Raw genomic sequence first — 20,065 nt, 5'->3', positions numbered from 1 at the left:
TGAAACTGGGCATGGTACCTAGACTGGACTGAAACTGGGCATGGTACCTGGACTGGACAGTAACTGGTCCTGGGACCTGGAATGGACTGAAACTGGTTCTGGTACCTGGACTGGACTGAAACTGGTCCTGGGACCTGGACTGGACTGAAACTGGGCCTGGGACCTGGAATTGACTGTAACTCGTCCTGGTACCTGGAACGGACTGAAACTGGGCCTGGTACCTGGAATGGACTGAAACTGGGCCTGGTACCTGGACTGGACTGAAACTGGGCCTGGTACGTGGACTGGATTGAAACTGGGCCTGGTACGTGGACTGGATTGAAACTGGGCCTGGTACGTGGACTGGATTGAAACTGGGCATGGTACCTGGACTGAACTGAAACTGGTCCTAGGACCTGGAATTGACTGTAACTCGTCCTGGGACCTGGAACGGATTGAAACTGGGCCTGGTACCTGGAATTGACTGTAACTCGTCCTGGTACCTGGAACGGACTGAAACTGGGCCTGGTACCTGGAATGGACTGAAACTGGGCCTGGTACCTGGAATGGACTGAAACTGGGCCTGGTACTTGGTACTTGGTGCGTGACGGACCTTCCATGCATTTATGGAAGGTCTGCTCTCCAATCTGCCCTCCACCCATTCTGTCCATCCAACACCTCCCCACTCGTCTGTCTCGTCTCAAGAGGAGGATGGAGACTCTTCCTGCATCCAGGATGAAACGTATTTATTGCACAGATTATGTGTGTGTGTGTGTGTGTGTGTTTCACAGATGGCTCATGCCGGACACACACAACCCAACGCTACTCTTGTCAAGTGTGTCAAACGGGTTTAATTGCTGCTGCTGCTCCGAGTTTGTCAGTGTGTGCGTGGCCGGGCAGATGGATCTCTAACAATGACATAGGAACTGACTCCGCCCCTCCATAAAGGGGGCGGAGCCTTCAGCTCCCGTTTAACTTTCCCAACAATAGGCCACAGCAGCATGGGGGGGAGGTATCTGCATGGCGAATGCAGCTTCGCAGCGTCTCATACAACTACAGTTTATTATAACTCTGCTTCCAGCCACCTGTTGCAGAAAAATTAACATCAAGAGGAACTTTTTAAAGCTTTGCTGACGGTGCAGGATCTTTGACGATGACGCTGGTTGGTGGGAAAACGCTGCTTTATTTTGTAGATGGTGGTCTCGCTCTCCACTCTGCCGCCACAAAGAGAAAATTCACCAAAAAATGCAGAGAAATGAGAAGCGATGAGAGAAATGTAGGAATGATTTCTGCAGAACTTCCAGAAGAAACTTCCCACCATGACATTAGATGTTAGCATTAGCATGCTAGCAAATACACGGAGAACATGATTGTAACTTATTAGCATCAATAACGGAACAGAATTCTACATCGTTTTGTATCTCATCACCTGATGGAACTACAGTTTATGCAAGATGTTGATGTTTTCACATTTATGACTCTGCAGCTTCCGTAATGGTAATAATACGCTTTCACGGCGAGGCGCCAGAGAGTGCCACTCAGCTGATCTTTTATCCAATTTTATTACATTCAGTTTTTCTTTCTATGGTTTTACTCTCTTATGTTTACTTATTTATTGAAAATAATTAAACATTTATCCCTGTATATATGTTTAAATCTATACCGGGATAGATAAACAAATTTATTTTACACTATTTTACACTTTTCTTGAAATGCTGTAACGTGCCATAAATTCAGAGGGGACATACCATGTGCTAGGGACTAGTATGTGGACTATGTATTATTTATTAATTATTATTATTACAATAATAAATACATTTCTGGTGACTTTTTAATAGAAAGCTGCAACAAAATCAAGATTCTTTAGATTTTAAAATGGACATTCATATCTTTTGAAGTCATCTCATTAAACGTCAAGACTGCTTTTTATTTGTACTATTAAAATAATCAGATGTTACTTCATGACAGTTTCTGTTCTGCATTTAAGGATCCAAAATGAAAAGTTTCTGGTCACCTACAGCTGTAAATAACTTTTAAACGGATGTCCTGCGTCTGAACCATAGACTTTATATAAAGAGATGGATGTAGCCTCGGTGACGTCACCCGTAGGTTTCTGAATAGCTGAATTGAAGCTCGGTGGGCATCTTGGCAGCGTCATACATGTCGTCTCGCACGGAAAATCCAGATATGGGCAAAGAGGTGGAGCTGAGAAGGGAGCCGTGAGCATCATGGCGGATGATTGACATTGAGCGAACTCCGAGCTTTCTGTAGCTAAGAGCTAACCAAGCTAACCCCGAGATAACGGGAGCTAACCAACAGAGGTAAGCGGGCTAAAGCTAAGTCACGTTGTTAACTGGCTAAAAAACCGCGGTTGTTCTACGTTCTTCTTACTTGAAGCTGGAGATCGGGTACCTGTCAATCAAAAGGACACGTCCCAAAAAATGCTGAACTTCAAGATTAAATTATTTTTAAACGGGTTAGTTAGAAAAAAATTCACTCCCCACTCCAATAAGCTTTAACGGGGCTAAGCCGGACGTTAGCTTTAAGCGTTTTAGCAGATACTGGGCTAGGTGGATAACTTTAACCATAGGAGAAAGTGCTCAGCTAGATGGCTAACTTTAAATGTTTTAGTAGGTCCTAGGCTATGTTGTTAGCCTCTTACAGCTGAAGTGGTAGTTGGTACTAAGTAAGGCAGTTAGCTTTAACGATTGGAGCAGGTAAAGCTAATTGTTTTACTGGCAGTCAAAGCTATCTGTTTTACAGTTGTAGCTGATGCTAAATTAAACAGTTAACTTTAAAGGGGTCCTATTATGGTATTTCAAGTTTTCTGAGCTTTCTACAGTGTTACAGTGTTGAATCCTCATCAGACATGTGAACGACACTGTTTTTTATCACCTAAACGCATGTTTGAGTTTGAGTTCCAGCACTCTCGCTGTTCGGTTTCCATGGCGACAAAAAAACGTGTGGTTTTAGAGAGTTTTTTCAACTTCGAAATCCTTGTGACGTCCCAGGGGATAAGGTTCGGTGATTGGTTACCTTCTACTGGTTAACAAGGGCATGTACAAATACATCAGGCAGGTGGAAAACGTGGGATAAAGTTATTTCCAACAATGGCTGGTGAGTTTACCAAAGAGAGACATCCTGCTGCATTCGTTGCTGTGGGTTGCTGTTTTCCACTTCGTTTTCAGGGTCTGATTCAGGTTCCAACATGTAGGGCTGTATGCTATGTGGTGACATTGTAGTTTGTTTTTTTATTGAGTTCATATGAGCCTAATCCTTCTGTTTATGAGCTGTTACAATGACGGCGAAAGTTGCGGTGCGCGCTCCCGATGTAGTGCAGTGGCGGGAGGCTGGGCTTATTGCGGAAGAGTCTCAATCCACTCGTTTTGCCTGCAGGCTGATCTGACAGCCTACGGAGAGGGTCGGTCTGAAGTAAATAAAGCCATTTGTGACAATAACTCAATCAATCCCAGCCCTTCTGGTCTCAGAAAGAAAAATAAATTAGCCTGAAATGCACATAATAGTTCCACTTTAACTGGTGTGAACCTAGATAGTTAGCTTTAGGTACTTTCGCAGGCACTACGCTAGCTGGTTAGCGTTAACTATTTCAGATGGTAGTAAACTTGATTGTCAGCTTTAACTATTGGAGCAAGTACAAAGCTAGATGTTTAACTTTAACTTTTCAAGTAGGTGCTATGTTAGATGGTTAGCTCTAATTGTTTTAAATGATGCTAAGCTAAATTGTTAGTTGTTCAAGCAGGGAAAAAAACTGATTTGGTAGGTGTTAAGCTTGACAATTTACTGGCAGGTCCTGAGGTAGATTGTTAGTTAAGCAGTAAAAGCTAAATGTTTTTAAGCAGTTAAAGCTAACCGTCTAGCTTAACACCCACTAAACCAGTAAAACAATTAGCTTTAAGTGTTTCATCTGTTGCTAAACTTGATGGTTAACTTTTAATATGTCAGCAGAGGCTAAGAGTGATGGTTAGCTTTAAGTGGTTCAACAGTGGCTAAGCTTGACGGTTAGCTTTAAGTGTTTGAGCAGCTCCTCAGAAACATCGTAGTGGTTCAGCACGGCTTGATGTCTTGATGATGCTCAACCACATACCGAATTGACATAAACTGGATTTGAACCTGAAAACCGAAAACATTTCGGTCCACACAGCCCTGAAAAGTTCAAATCACTTCATCCTTGTGACATGGATTAAGACAGACTGGAAATGTCTCCTCTCGTAAATCTGAGGAACAAACACATCCAGACAAATAAAAGCAAACATCTCTGAGGATTTCCTGGCAGTAGGTGATAAGCTGCTGGTTTGCAGGTGTCGGTGGGTCATGATAGCTTCACTTGGCGCAGGTCACCCTCCTCACAGCGTCTTGCTTTCTATCACAACTAAAGAGGAACATTTGACTCTAACAGTTATATTTTCTAATGTGCGTTTTGGAAGCTGTGTGTGAATCACAGGTGGCGTCTGACCTCACATGTGCCTCCAATAGATAAAACACAACATACGATAAGCGCCAACCTCTGCACACACTTTCCGAACAGTTTGTTCCTTCATAGCAAAGCAGAGGTTGGAGTTTTTGATCACAGACGTGTTGAGACATAAGTTTTATCTGAAAATGTCTCAATTTCACATTTTAGGTCTGAGATGGAAACACAGAGACAAGAAAGACTAAACCGTCTGATAGCTAAGCAGGTGGATCTGAGGGTTCAGTTCGTAAGCTGCACATTTCAGACAGTTAAATTCTGGGAGGAATCCCTCAGATCACCAGACAATCCCGTACAGCATTTAGTCATGAAGGTGACCAGAACTTGTGGATGGATGGATGGAAAAAGAATGGATGGATGAATGGATAAATGATTGGATGAGGGATGGATGGGTGGATATATGGATATGTGGATGGATGGATGAAGGATGGATGGATCGATATATTGTTGGATGGATGGATAAATAGTTGGATGAAGGATGGATGGATGGATGGATGATAAATGGTTGGATGAAGGATGAATGGAATGGATGGATGAAGGATGGATGGATGGATATATTGTTGGTTGGATGGATAAATGGTTGGATGAAGGACGGATGGATGGATGGGTGGATTGATGTATTGTTGGATGGATGGATGATTAATGTATGTGTAGATGGATGGATGGATGATAGATGGATGGATGATGGATGGATGAAGGATGGATAAATGGATGGATAAACGGTTGGGTGAAGGTTGGATGGGTGGATGTATGGATGGATAGATGATGGATGAATAAAGGATGGATGGATAAATAGTTGATGGATAAAGGACAAATGTTGTGTATCAGAAAGATGAAGGACGAAGGTTGCGCACCAGCAAGACGAAGGTTGCGGACCTGAAAGACGAAGGTTGCAGACGAAGGTTGTGGACCAGACAGACGAAGGTTGCGGACCAGAAAGACAGAGGTTGCGGACCAGAAAGACGAAGGTTGCGGACCAGAAAGACAGCGGACCAGAAAGACGAAGGTTGCGGACCAGAAAGACAGAGGTTGCGGACCAGAAAGACAGAGGTTGCGGACCAGAAAGACGAAGGTTGCGGACCAGAAAGACAGAGGTTGCGGACCAGAAAGACAGAGGACCAGACAGACGAAGGTTGCGGACCAGAAAGACAGAGGTTGCGGACCAGAAAGACGAAGGTTGCGGACCAGAAAGATGGAGGACCAGAAAGACAGAGGTTGCGGACCAGAAAGATGGAGGACCAGAAAGACGAAGGTTGCGGACCAGAAAGACGAAGGTTGCGGACCAGAAAGACGAAGGTTGCGGACCAGAAAGACGAAGGTTGCGGACCAGAAAGATGAAGGTTGCGGACCAGAAAGACGAAGGTTGCGGACCAGAAAGACGAAGGTTGTGGACCAGAAAGATGAAGGTAGGTTGCGGACCAGAAAGACGAAGGTTGCGGACCAGAAAGACGGAGGTTGTGGACCAGAAAGACAAAGGTTGCGGACCAGAAAGATGAAGGTTGCGGACCAGAAAGATGAAGGTTGCGGACCAGAAAGACGAAGGTTGCGGACCAGAAAGACGAAGGTTGCGGACCAGAAAGACGAAGGTTGCGGACCAGAAAGACAGAGGACCAGACAGACGAAGGTTGCGGACCAGAAAGACGAAGGTTGCGGACCAGAAAGACGAAGGTTGCGGACCAGAAAGACGAAGGTTGCGGACCAGAAAGACGAAGGTTGCGGACCAGAAAGACGAAGGTTGCGGACCAGAAAGACGAAGGTTGCGGACCAGAAAGACGAAGGTTGTGGACCAGAAAGACGAAGGTAGGTTGCGGACCAGAAAGATGAAGGTAGGTTGCGGACCAGAAAGACGAAGGTTGCGGACCAGAAAGACGAAGGTTGCGGACCAGAAAGACGAAGGTTGCGGACCAGAAAGATGAAGGTTGTGGACCAGAAAGACGAAGGTTGTGGACCAGAAAGATGAAGGTTGTGGACCAGAAAGACGAAGGTTGTGGACCAGAAAGATGAAGGTTGTGGACCAGAAAGACGAAGGTTGTGGACCAGAAAGACGAAGGTAGGTTGCGGACCAGAAAGATGAAGGTAGGTTGCGGACCAGAAAGACGAAGGTTGCGGACCAGAAAGACGAAGGTTGCGGACCAGAAAGACGAAGGTTGCGGACCAGAAAGATGAAGGTTGTGGACCAGAAAGACGAAGGTTGTGGACCAGAAAGATGAAGGTTGTGGACCAGAAAGACGAAGGTTGTGGACCAGAAAGATGAAGGTAGGTTGCGGACCAGAAAGATGAAGGTAGGTTGCGGACCAGAAAGATGAAGGTAGGTTGCGGACCAGAAAGACGAAGGTTGCGGACCAGAAAGACGAAGGTTGCGGACCAGAAAGACGAAGGTTGCGGACCAGAAAGATGAAGGTTGTGGACCAGAAAGACGAAGGTTGCGGACCAGAAAGACGAAGGTTGCGGACCAGAAAGACGAAGGTTGCGGACCAGAAAGACGAAGGTTGCGGACCAGAAAGACGGAGGTTGGGGACCAGAAAGATGAAGGTTGCGGACCAGAAAGACGAAGGTTGCGGACCAGAAAGACGAAGGTTGCGGACCAGAAAGACAGAGGACCAGACAGACGAAGGTTGCGGACCAGAAAGACGAAGGTTGCGGACCAGAAAGACGAAGGTTGCGGACCAGAAAGACGAAGGTTGCGGACCAGAAAGATGAAGGTTGTGGACCAGAAAGACGAAGGTTGCGGACCAGAAAGACGAAGGTTGTGGACCAGAAAGACGAAGGTTGCGGACCAGAAAGACGAAGGTTGCGGACCAGAAAGATGAAGGTTGTGGACCAGAAAGATGAAGGTAGGTTGCGGACCAGAAAGACGAAGGTTGCGGACCAGAAAGATGAAGGTTGCGGACCAGAAAGACGAAGGTTGCGGACCAGAAAGACGAAGGTTGCGGACCAGAAAGACGGAGGTTGTGGACCAGAAAGACGAAGGTTGCGGACCAGCTGCATCTCTGCTGCAGTCACCATCAGACCGGACCGCCATGTTTCTTCACTATAATAGGTGAAGATGTTTTAACCACATGGCAGCCATATGTTATACTGACAACATTACCGCCATAAATCTGGTTAAATCTGGCTGCGGCTTCAGGGAAAAGTTTCAGCATCATCACCTTTTCTGTCATCTTTGTTTTATGTCTGATTCAGTTAAACAAACAAAAAACTTTATCATAAAATCATAAAGAAAATATTCGTGTTACTATTTGTAACAGCAATTTTAGCCGTGAGAGGCCTGGCAGGTTTGTAACTCCCTGTGAGAGCATGGAGTCGGTGGGACGGTGAAGCCATGCAGAGAGGCCATATTTTCCCTTTTCCTTTACATACGGCTGCTGGAACACAAAGCTTCCAACACGCTGCTGATTCAGGTCCTCATCCACTTCAATCCGTTCAACAAACATGCCGTAGTGTGTGGCGCCACTTCTGGCGTAAACGGCTGAATTGTAAAAGGCAACGGAGGCCGAACACATACAGAGATTCCTCCAACAACATTATAAACCGTTGGATCTTTAAAGTATTTAATTTTTCTGCCTTTTCTGTCTCAGAATGGTGAAGTTGTGTCCACATGTCGAGCCAAGGGCCTCTGAAGTCCCGTCATGGTCCTGACCTGTTGCCAGTTAACCTGATGGGTTGTCCTCCAGATGTTTCTTCCAGCTGTTTGCAGACATTTTGCTGCATCAGAGTCATATTTTCAATAAGATAATAAAATATCTGTTTAATCATCTGAGAAGGATTCATTCTGTTTTTATTTCCATTTAAATCAGCGTTTAAGCAGAGTTTATGTTGGAAATTCTGTTTCTACCGATGTTTTCTGGCACCAAATGACCGCATAACAGCTATCCATGAGACCCCCCCCCCCCACACATCCAGAACCGGGACGTCAAGGAGACCCCCCCCCCCCACACATCCAGAACCGGGACGTCTGTGTGAACGTGAGAACAATGCCAGAGTTGCGTGGAACCGTTCCAGTCCAACAGGAGAAAAGTCTCAGTATATTTTATATATATAAATATTCGCTCATCTACGTTGGTCGCCTGATGTCTCCAAACACATGGACTGTTGTCCACCTGAGGAGACAGCTGAGAGACTGTCGGGACTATCAGCAGGAAAAGGTAAGTCTTCCCGCCAGCATGTTTACTGCGATGGAAAACATCCTGAATCCATCATGAGTCCAAAATACGGAAAGTTTCTTTGGCAGGTTGGAATAATCTCTAAAAATGTTTAATAATCATCTTTTCTCTGCTTCTCTGTCGGAAGTTTCACCTGAATTTAAATAATAATCCACGTTAAATGTGCGAATAAACGCATCTGGTTGTTACGAACATGTTGGAATGGTTTACAATGGAGGCCGGCTGCATAATGAGGGGCGTGTCCTTTTGATTGACAGGTATCTGATAGGCAGAGAGACGGCAGACGGTGAACAAACAGAGATTTTTAGCTAACAACGTGACTTAGCTTTAGCCCGCTTACCTCCGTTAGCTGGTTAGCTCCTGTTGTGTCTCAGTTCGCTGGAATGCAGTGCGTAGTGCGCACTACGGTGGGTTAGTACTGTCCCAAATGGGACATGGACGTAGTGCACTAACCGGTAGTGACGAACTCGCATTTGCCCACAACTCTTCTGCCGCCAAAAGTAAAACAAAGCTCTAAAGTACGAGAATTATTTTTATTTATTTCTAACGTGTATGACCCGCCTGCATACGTGCCCAGAGTGCGGACCTGTTGCCAGCCTCGCTTCATTGTTGGCTCATCGTTTCAGAGACGGTTCGTCCCAGTTCGTAATCCTTTTTAGGACGTTGTAATAAATAAATGAACAAATCCAGCAAACATAACTTTATGTATCATTCATTCACTCATTCATTCATTTTCCAAACCGCTTATTCCAACTCAGGGTTACAGGGAAGCTGGAGCCTGTCCCAGCTGGCTTTGGGCGACAGGCAGGGTACACCCTGGACAGCTCGCCAGTCCATCGCAGGGCCTTTATGTATCATGTCATCATATATTATGGCCTACACTAAAATGATGCATCTCAGTTGTTATCTATACAAAGCAACATCAGACCGTCATGTGTCTCTGCATGTCTCCCACAGGCTTATTAGTATAATAAAGTGCAAATCAAAATACTAATAAAACAGCTTTTAAATATGCAAAGATATTTTCAGTTTAAAAATGTCCTTTGTTGTTCTAGAAACATTTTATTGAATCCTTTATTGAATCTCCTCCTGCTTGTAGCGGTCCATCTTCCTCATGACGCTCCTCAGGCAGCCTGTCTGAATCCACCTGCAAGCTCGCTTCACCTGCTGCCTGTCAGAAGCCAGGTGTCTGTGGAGAGGTCTTTCAGGATCCTAGAGACCAGGTGGAGGTCCGTCTTTCAGGATCCCAGAGACCAGGTGGAGGTCAGTCTTTCAGGATCCTAGAGACCAGGTGGAGGTCCGTCTTTCAGGATCCTAGAGACCAGGTGGAGGTCCGTCTTTCAGGATCCTAGAGACCAGGTGGAGGTCCGTCTTTCAGGATCCTAGAGACCAGGTGGAGGTCCGTCTTTCAGGATCCCAGAGACCAGGTGGAGGTCCGTCTTTCAGGATCCTAGAGACCAGGTGGAGGTCTGTCTTTCAGGATCCTAGAGACCAGGTGGAGGTCCGTCTTTCAGGATCCTAGAGACCAGGTGGAGGTCTGTCTTTCAGGATCCTAGAGACCAGGTGGAGGTCTGTCTTTCAGGATCCTAGAGACCAGGTGGAGGTCCGTCTTTCAGGATCCTAGAGACCAGGTGGAGGTCCGTCTTTCAGGATCCTAGAGACCAGGTGGAGGTCCGTCTTTCAGGATCCTAGAGACCAGGTGGAGGTCTGTCTTTCAGGATCCCAGAGACCAGGTGGAGGTCCGTCTTTCAGGATCCTAGAGACCAGGTGGAGGTCTGTCTTTCAGGATCCTAGAGACCAGGTGGAGGTCTGTCTTTCAGGATCCTAGAGACCAGGTGGAGGTCCGTCTTTCAGGATCCTAGAGACCAGGTGGAGGTCTGTCTTTCAGGATCCTAGAGACCAGGTGGAGGTCTGTCTTTCAGGATCCTAGAGACCAGGTGGAGGTCCGTCTTTCAGGATCCTAGAGACCAGGTGGAGGTCCGTCTTTCAGGATCCTAGAGACCAGGTGGAGGTCCGTCTTTCAGGATCCCAGAGACCAGGTGGAGGTCAGTCTTTCAGGATCCTAGAGACCAGGTGGAGGTCCGTCTTTCAGGATCCTAGAGACCAGGTGGAGGTCTGTCTTTCAGGATCCTAGAGACCAGGTGGAGGTCCGTCTTTCAGGATCCTAGAGACCAGGTGGAGGTCTGTCTTTCAGGATCCTAGAGACCAGGTGGAGGTCCGTCTTTCAGGATCCTAGAGACCAGGTGGAGGTCCGTCTTTCAGGATCCTAGAGACCAGGTGGAGGTCCGTCTTTCAGGATCCTAGAGACCAGGTGGAGGTCCGTCTTTCAGGATCTTAGAGACCAGGTGGAGGTCCGTCTTTCAGGATCCTAGAGACCAGGTGGAGGTCCGTCTTTCAGGATCCTAGAGACCAGGTGGAGGTCCGTCTTTCAGGATCCTAGAGACCAGGTGGAGGTCCGTCTTTCAGGATCCTAGAGACCAGGTGGAGGTCCGTCTCTCAGGACCCTAGAGACCAGGTGGAGGTCCGTCTTTCAGGATCCTAGAGACCAGGTGGAGGTCCGTCTTTCAGGATCCTAGAGACCAGGTGGAGGTCCGTCTTTCAGGATCCTAGAGACCAGGTGGAGGTCCGTATTTCAGGATCCTAGAGACCAGGTGGAGGTCCGTCTTTCAGGATCCTAGAGACCAGGTGGAGGTCCGTATTTCAGGATCCTAGAGACCAGGTGGAGGTCCGTCTTTCAGGATCCTAGAGACCAGGTGGAGGTCCGTCTTTCAGGATCCTAGAGACCAGGTGGAGGTCCGTCTTTCAGGACCCTAGAGACCAGGTGGAGGTCCGTCTTTCAGGATCCCAGAGACCAGGTGGAGGTCCGTCTTTCAGGACCCTAGAGACCAGGTGGAGGTCCGTCTTTCAGGATCCCAGAGACCAGGTGGAGGTCCGTCTTTCAGGATCCTAGAGACCAGGTGGAGGTCCGTCTTTCAGGATCCTAGAGACCAGGTGGAGGTCCGTCTTTCAGGATCCCAGAGACCAGGTGGAGGTCCGTCTTTCAGGATCCTAGAGACCAGGTGGAGGTCCGTCTTTCAGGACCCTAGAGACCAGGTGGAGGTCCGTCTTTCAGGATCCCAGAGACCAGGTGGAGGTCCGTCTTTCAGGACCCTAGAGACCAGGTGGAGGTCCGTCTTTCAGGATCCCAGAGACCAGGTGGAGGTCCGTCTTTCAGGATCCTAGAGACCAGGTGGAGGTCTGTCTTTCAGGATCCTAGAGACCAGGTGGAGGTCCGTCTTTCAGGATCCTAGAGACCAGGTGGAGGTCCGTCTTTCAGGATCCTAGAGACCAGGTGGAGGTCCGTCTTTCAGGATCCTAGAGACCAGGTGGAGGTCCGTCTTTCAGGATCCTAGAGACCAGGTGGAGGTCCGTCTTTCAGGATCCTAGAGACCAGGTGGAGGTCCGTCTTTCAGGATCCCAGAGACCAGGTGGAGGTCCGTCTTTCAGGATCCCAGAGACCAGGTGGAGGTCCGTCTTTCAGGACCCTAGAGACCAGGTGGAGGTCCGTCTTTCAGGATCCCAGAGACCAGGTGGAGGTCCGTCTTTCAGGATCCTAGAGACCAGGTGGAGGTCCGTCTTTCAGGATCCTAGAGACCAGGTGGAGGTCCGTCTTTCAGGATCCTAGAGACCAGGTGGAGGTCCGTCTTTCAGGATCCTAGAGACCAGGTGGAGGTCCGTCTTTCAGGATCCTAGAGACCAGGTGGAGATCCGTCTTTCAGGATCCTAGAGACCAGGTGGAGGTCCGTCTTTCAGGATCCCAGAGACCAGGTGGAGGTCCGTCTTTCAGGATCCCAGAGACCAGGTGGAGGTCCGTCTTTCAGGACCCTAGAGACCAGGTGGAGGTCCGTCTTTCAGGATCCCAGAGACCAGGTGGAGGTCCGTCTTTCAGGATCCTAGAGACCAGGTGGAGGTCCGTCTTTCAGGATCCTAGAGACCAGGTGGAGGTCCGTCTTTCAGGATCCTAGAGACCAGGTGGAGGTCCGTCTTTCAGGATCCTAGAGACCAGGTGGAGGTCCGTCTTTCAGGATCCTAGAGACCAGGTGGAGATCCGTCCTCCACAACATCTGCATGAGCAGCGGTGACCTTCTGGAGCCAGATGATGATGATGATGATGATGATGATGAAGATGAGGATGATATCAGGAGGGCAGCTGGGGAACAACCAGCAGGAGAACCAGCAGCGTCTCCAGGAACCGTCTGTGAGGCTGATGAGAAGCAGAGGATGGTAATGATGTTACTCCCCAGATCATGACTGCATTTATATCTAAACAATAAATAATTTGGCGAATGGGAAACAAATTGTGTGTCTCTATATGATGAAGATCTACAATGAACTTCTCTTTACATTTTTCTAATATAATGATATATTTTGTAATGATTCATTTATTACCATACACAAAACACACGAAACATTCAGTAAATATTACATGACACCAACTACAACGTAAACTAAACACACACACACACACACACACACACTCGATGGATTTTCAATCAGAACTGTTCAGTCTCAGCAGTTCAGATCTGATGATACGATGCAGATTTATGGCATCAGTGGTAACCATAGTAACGGACCGCTCTCTAAAAACTGGCGCTATATCGGTATTAATAGTTTACGTTATAAACACCACAATGCTTCATCTGGACGTTCAGCAAGGATGAATGAACATACAGAACCTATAACATTCATCATTTATAACACATATAACCTGTATACGTCCTGTATACAGTGCTAACTACCGAGTCTGACAAATGGTCAGATCCATAACTGTCGTCAGGGATAGATTAGCAGGTTGCAGTATACATCACAATCATAACGGAATCATTTAATACTCACATTTATACAAATGAATCCCCGCCTGGACCGGCGTTAAACTCTGCCATTATTTACCTGGTAAACTGATGGAAGGTCCATCCTCTTCCGCTACGTCAGCAAAATGGCGTCGACTTAGTGCGCGAAGTGTCCATCGTTCCACACTGTATTTATGGGCGGGGTTAGGGCAGCATCCGGGTACTTTCAGTGCACTGAGATTTTGCACAAAAGTCAGTGTAAACGCACTGAAACATAGTGCGGCAAGTCGTGTTGGTGCGCTGATTGAGACACACCCCATGTTAGCTCGGTTAGCTCTTAGCTACAGAAAGCTCGGAGTTCGCTCGATGTCAATCATCCACCATGACGCTCACAGCCCCCCTCTCAGCTCCACCTCTTTGCCCATATTTGTATTTTCCGGGCGAGACGACACGCATGCCCCTGCCAAGATGGTGATGGTAGGAACCGCCCACCGAGCTTCATTTCAGCTCTTCAGAAACCTACGGGTGACGTCACAGAGGCTCCGCCCATCTTTTTATATACAGTCTGTGGTCATGTGACAGAGTCTGAATAAACGGTCTCCATGGCAACAGATGAATTTGATGGCAATGCAGTGAATTCCTTCCGGAAGCTTCTCTGCAGCATCTCAGCGTGGATCTGCTGCAGGTCTGGAAGTAAAGACGAACACGCCACATTTTCCCGTCTTGCCCATCTGTCAGTCTGTCTGCTGAGGAAGAAGAGGAACCATCCTCTTCCTCGGCCGCTCAGAACCGGGTGATGTCATCCTGTAAATGTGAGCCAGTGGTCCAGTCCCATGATGCAACACTCTGGTGACTCGGTGAAAAAGGCTGCATGTGTGCGTTTTGTTAAAACTGCTGAGTCGTCTTTATTTTTTAGGTCTGTTTATACGATTCATCCTGTTTATCTGCTCAAAGTATTCTCATGTAATCAGATTACTTCCTCCTCGCCTTCTCTCTCCTATATTTGCACTCCGCCCACACAGACCATCCACCCTCACTGAGCTTCTCCTCTCTGGTTGCCACGGCAGCCGGGCACCATGACTCAGCATGGTTCAGCCAGCTGGTCTCTCCAACACGCTGAGAGGCGTTCGGACGGCAGACGGCCAAGCGGACGCTGCGGAGCGGCGAGTCGGGACACGTTTAACTCCTTCCTGGCAGGAAGACGTCCACCAGACCAACGGCCGAGAAATTCACTATAATTACAGATTAAAACAGAAGTGATCCATCTTCACTAAACACAAACCGTCCTCTTCATCACTCTTCATCACCGTCCTCTTCATCACTCTTCATCACCGTCCTCTTCATCACCGTCTTCTCCATCACCGTCCTCTTCATCACCGTCCTCTTCATCACCGTCCTCTCCATCACCGTCTTCTTCATCACTCTCCATCACCGTCCTCTTCATCACCGTCTTCTTCATCACCGTCCTCTTCATCACCGTCCTCTCCATCACCGTCTTCTTCATCACCGTCCTCTTCATCACTCTTCATCACCGTCCTCTTCATCACTCTTCATCACCGTCCTCTCCATCACCGTCTTCTTCATCACCGTCCTCTTCATCACTCTTCATCACCGTCCTCTTCATCACTCTTCATCACCGTCCTCTCCATCACCGTCTTCTTCATCACCGTCCTCTCCATCACCGTCTTCTTCATCACTGTCCATCACCGTCCTCTTCATCACCGTCCTCTTTATCACCGTCCTCTTCATCACTCTTCATCACCGTCCTCTTCATCACTCTTCATCACCGTCCTCTCCATCACCGTCTTCTTCATCACCGTCCTCTTCATCACTCTTCATCACCGTCCTCTTCATCACTCTTCATCACCGTCCTCTTCATCACCGTCTTCTCCATCACCGTCCTCTTCATCACCGTCCTCTTCATCACCGTCCTCTTCATCACCGTCCTCTTCATCACTCTCCATCACCGTCCTCTTCATCACCGTCCTCTTCATCACTCTCCATCACCGTCCTCTTCATCACCGTCCTCTTCATCACCGTCCTCTTCATTACTCTTCATCACCGTCCTCTTCATCACCGTCCTCTCCATCACCGTCCTCTTCATCACTCTCCATCACCGTCCTCTTCATCACCGTCCTCTTCATCACTCTTCATCACTCTTCATCACTGTCCTCTTTATCACCGTCCTCTTCATCACCGTCCTCTTCATCACCGTCCTCTTCATCACCGTCCTCTTTATCACCGTCCTCTTCATCACCGTCCTCTTCATCACCGTCCTCTTTATCACCGTCCTCTTCATCACCGTCCTCTTCATCACCGTCTTCTCCATCACCGTCCTCTTCATCACCGTCCTCTTCATCACCGTCCTCTTCATCACTCTCCATCACCGTCCTCTTCATCACCGTCCTCTTCATCACCGTCCTCTTCATTACTCTTCATCACCGTCCTCTCCATCACCGTCCTCTTCATCACCGTCCTCTCCATCACCGTCCTCTTCATCACCGTCCTCTTCATCACCGTCCTCTTCATCACCGTCCTCTTCATCACTCTTCATCACTCTTCATCACTGTCCTCTTTATCACCGTCCTCTTCATCACCGTCCTCTTCATCACCGTCCTCTCCATCACCGTCCTCTTCATCACCGTCCTCTTCATCACCGTCCTCTTCATCACCGTCCTCTCCATCACCGTCTTCTTCATCACTGTCTTCTTCATCACCGTCCTCTTCATCACCGTCTTCTTCATCACCGTCCTCTTCATCACCGTCCTCTCCATCACCGTCTTCTTCATCACCGTCCTCTTCATCACCGTCCTCTTCATCACTCTTCATCACCGTCCTCTTCATCACTCTCCATCACCGTCCTCTCCATCACCGTCCTCTTCATCACCGTCCTCTTCATCACTCTTCATCACCGTCCTCTTCATCACTCTTCATCACCGTCCTCTTCATCACTCTCCATCACCGTCCTCTTCATCACCGTCCTCTTTATCACCGTCCTCTTCATCACCGTCCTCTTTATCACCGTCCTCTTCATCACCGTCCTCTTCATCACCGTCCTCTCCATCACCGTCCTCTTCATCACCGTCCTCTTCATCACCGTCCTCTTCATCACTCTCCATCACCGTCCTCTTTATCACCGTCCTCTTCATCACCGTCCTCTTCATCACCGTCCTCTTCATCACCGTCCTCTTCATCACTCTTCATCACCGTCCTCTTCATCACTCTTCATCACCGTCCTCTTCATCACTCTTCATCACCGTCCTCTTCATCACCGTCCTCTTCATCACTCTTCATCACCGTCCTCTTCATCACCGTCCTCTTTATCACCGTCCTCTTCATCACCGTCCTCTTCATCACCGTCCTCTCCATCACCGTCCTCTTCATCACCGTCCTCTCCATCACCGTCCTCTTCATCACCGTCCTCTTCATCACCGTCCTCTTCATCAACGTCCTCTTCATCACTCTTCATCACCGTCCTCTTCATCACTCTTCATCACCGTCCTCTTCATCACTCTTCATCATCGTCCTCTTCATCACCGTCCTCTTCATCACTCTTCATCACCGTCCTCTTCATCACCGTCCTCTTTATCACCGTCCTCTTCATCACCGTCCTCTCCATCACCGTCCTCTCCATCACTCTTTATCACCGTCCTCTTCATCACCGTCCTCTTTATCACCGTCCTCTTCATCACCGTCCTCTTCATCACCGTCCTCTTCATCACCGTCCTCTCCATCACCGTCCTCTTCATCACTCTTCATCACCGTCCTCTCCATCACCGTCCTCTTCATCACTCTTCATCACCGTCCTCTTCATCACTCTTCATCACCGTCCTCTTCATCACTCTTCATCACCGTCCTCTTTATCACCGTCCTCTTCATCACTCTTCATCACCGTCCTCTTCATCACTCTTCATCATCGTCCTCTTCATCACCGTCCTCTTCATCACTCTTCATCACTCTTCATCACCGTCCTCTTCATCACTCTTCATCACCGTCCTCTTCATCACTCTTCATCACCGTCCTCTTTATCACCGTCCTCTTCATCACTCTTCATCACCGTCCTCTTCATCACTCTTCATCACCGTCCTCTTCATCACCGTCCTCTTCATCACCGTCCTCTTCATCACCGTCCTCTCCATCACCGTCTTCTTCATCACTCTTCATCACCGTCCTCTTCATCACCGTCCTCTTTATCACCGTCCTCTTCATCACTCTTCATCACCGTCCTCTTCATCACCGTCCTCTTTATCACCGTCCTCTTCATCACTCTTCATCACCGTCCTCTTCATCACCGTCCTCTCCATCACCGTCTTCTTCATCACTCTTCATCACCGTCCTCTTCATCACTCTTCATCACCGTCCTCTTCATCACTCTTCATCACCGTCCTCTTCATCACTCTCCATCACCGTCCTCTTCATCACCGTCCTCTCCATCACCGTCCTCTTCATCACCGTCCTCTTCATCACCGTCCTCTCCATCACCGTCCTCTTCATCACCGTCCTCTTCATCACCGTCCTCTCCATCACCGTCCTCTCCATCACCGTCCTCTTCATCACCGTCCTCTTCATCACCGTCCTCTTCATCACCGTCCTCTTCATCACCGTCCTCTTTATCACCGTCCTCTTCATCACCGTCCTCTCCATCACCGTCCTCTTCATCACCGTCCTCTTCATCACCGTCCTCTTCATTACTCTTCATCACCGTCCTCTTCATCACCGTCCTCTTCATTCCTCTTCTTCACCGTCCTCTTCATCACCGTCCTCTTCATCACCGTCCTCTTCATCACCGTCCTCTTCATCACCGTCCTCTTCATTACTCTTCATCACCGTCCTCTTCATCACCGTCCTCTTCATCACCGTCCTCTTCATCACCGTCCTCTTCATCACCGTCCTCTTCATCACCGTCCTCTTCATTACTCTTCATCACCGTCCTCTTCATCACCGTCCTCTTCATTCCTCTTCTTCACCGTCCTCTTCATCACCGTCCTCTCCATCACCGTCCTCTTCATCACCGTCCTCTTCATCACCGTCCTCTTCATCACCGTCCTCTTTATCACCGTCCTCTTCATCACCGTCCTCTTCATCACCGTCCTCTTCATCACCGTCCTCTCCATCACCGTCCTCTTCATCACCGTCCTCTTCATCACCGTCCTCTTCATTACTCTTCATCACCGTCCTCTTCATCACCGTCCTCTTCATCACCGTCCTCTTCATCACCGTCTTCTTCATCACCGTCCTCTTCATCACCGTCCTCTTTATCACCGTCCTCTTCATCACCGTCCTCTTCATCACCGTCCTCTTCATCACCGTCCTCTTTATCACCGTCCTCTTCATCACCGTCCTCTCCATCACCGTCCTCTTCATCACCGTCCTCTTCATCACCGTCCTCTTCATTACTCTTCATCACCGTCCTCTTCATCACCGTCCTCTTCATTCCTCTTCTTCACCGTCCTCTTCATCACCGTCCTCTTCATCACCGTCCTCTTCATCACCGTCCTCTTCATCACCGTCCTCTTCATTACTCTTCATCACCGTCCTCTTCATCACCGTCCTCTTCATCACCGTCCTCTTCATCACCGTCCTCTTCATCACCGTCCTCTTCATCACCGTCCTCTTCATTACTCTTCATCACCGTCCTCTTCATCACCGTCCTCTTCATTCCTCTTCTTCACCGTCCTCTTCATCACCGTCCTCTCCATCACCGTCCTCTTCATCACCGTCCTCTTCATCACCGTCCTCTTCATCACCGTCCTCTTTATCACCGTCCTCTTCATCACCGTCCTCTTCATCACCGTCCTCTTCATCACCGTCCTCTCCATCACCGTCCTCTTCATCACCGTCCTCTTCATCACCGTCCTCTTCATTACTCTTCATCACCGTCCTCTTCATCACCGTCCTCTCCATCACCGTCTTCTTCATCACCGTCCTCTTCATCACCGTCCACTCCATCACCGTCTTCTTCATCACCGTCCTCTTCATCACCGTCCTCTTCATCACCGTCCTCTTCATCACCGTCTTCTTCATCACCGTCCTCTTCATCACCGTCCTCTTCATCACCGTCTTCTTCATCACCGTCCTCTCCATCACCGTCCTATCCATCACCGTCTTCTTCATCACCGTCCTCTTCATCACCGTCCTCTCCATCACCGTCCTCTTCATCACCGTCCTCTTCATCACTCTTCATCACCGTCCTCTTCATCACTCTTCATCACCGTCCTCTTCATCACTCTCCATCACCGTCCTCTTCATCACCGTCCTCTTCATCACTCTTCATCACCGTCCTCTTCATCACTCTCCATCACCGTCCTCTTCATCACCGTCCTCTTCATCACTCTTCATCACCGTCCTCTTCATCACTCTCCATCACCGTCCTCTCCATCACCGTCTTCTTCATCACCGTCCTCTTCATCACCGTCCTCTCCATCACCGTCCTCTTCATCACCGTCCTCTTCATCACTCTCCATCACCGTCCTCTTCATCACTCTCCATCACCGTCCTCTTCATCACCGTCCTCTTCATCACCGTCCTCTTCATCACTCTTCATCACCGTCCTCTTCATCACTCTCCATCACCGTCCTCTTCATCACCGTCCTCTTCATCACTCT

This window comes from Telmatherina bonti (genome assembly GCF_933228915.1).
Source record: "Telmatherina bonti genome assembly, chromosome: 8".
NCBI lineage: Eukaryota > Metazoa > Chordata > Actinopteri > Atheriniformes > Telmatherinidae > Telmatherina > Telmatherina bonti.
The sequence above is the reverse complement of the archived record's forward strand: the minus strand, read 5'-3'. Positions refer to the sequence as shown.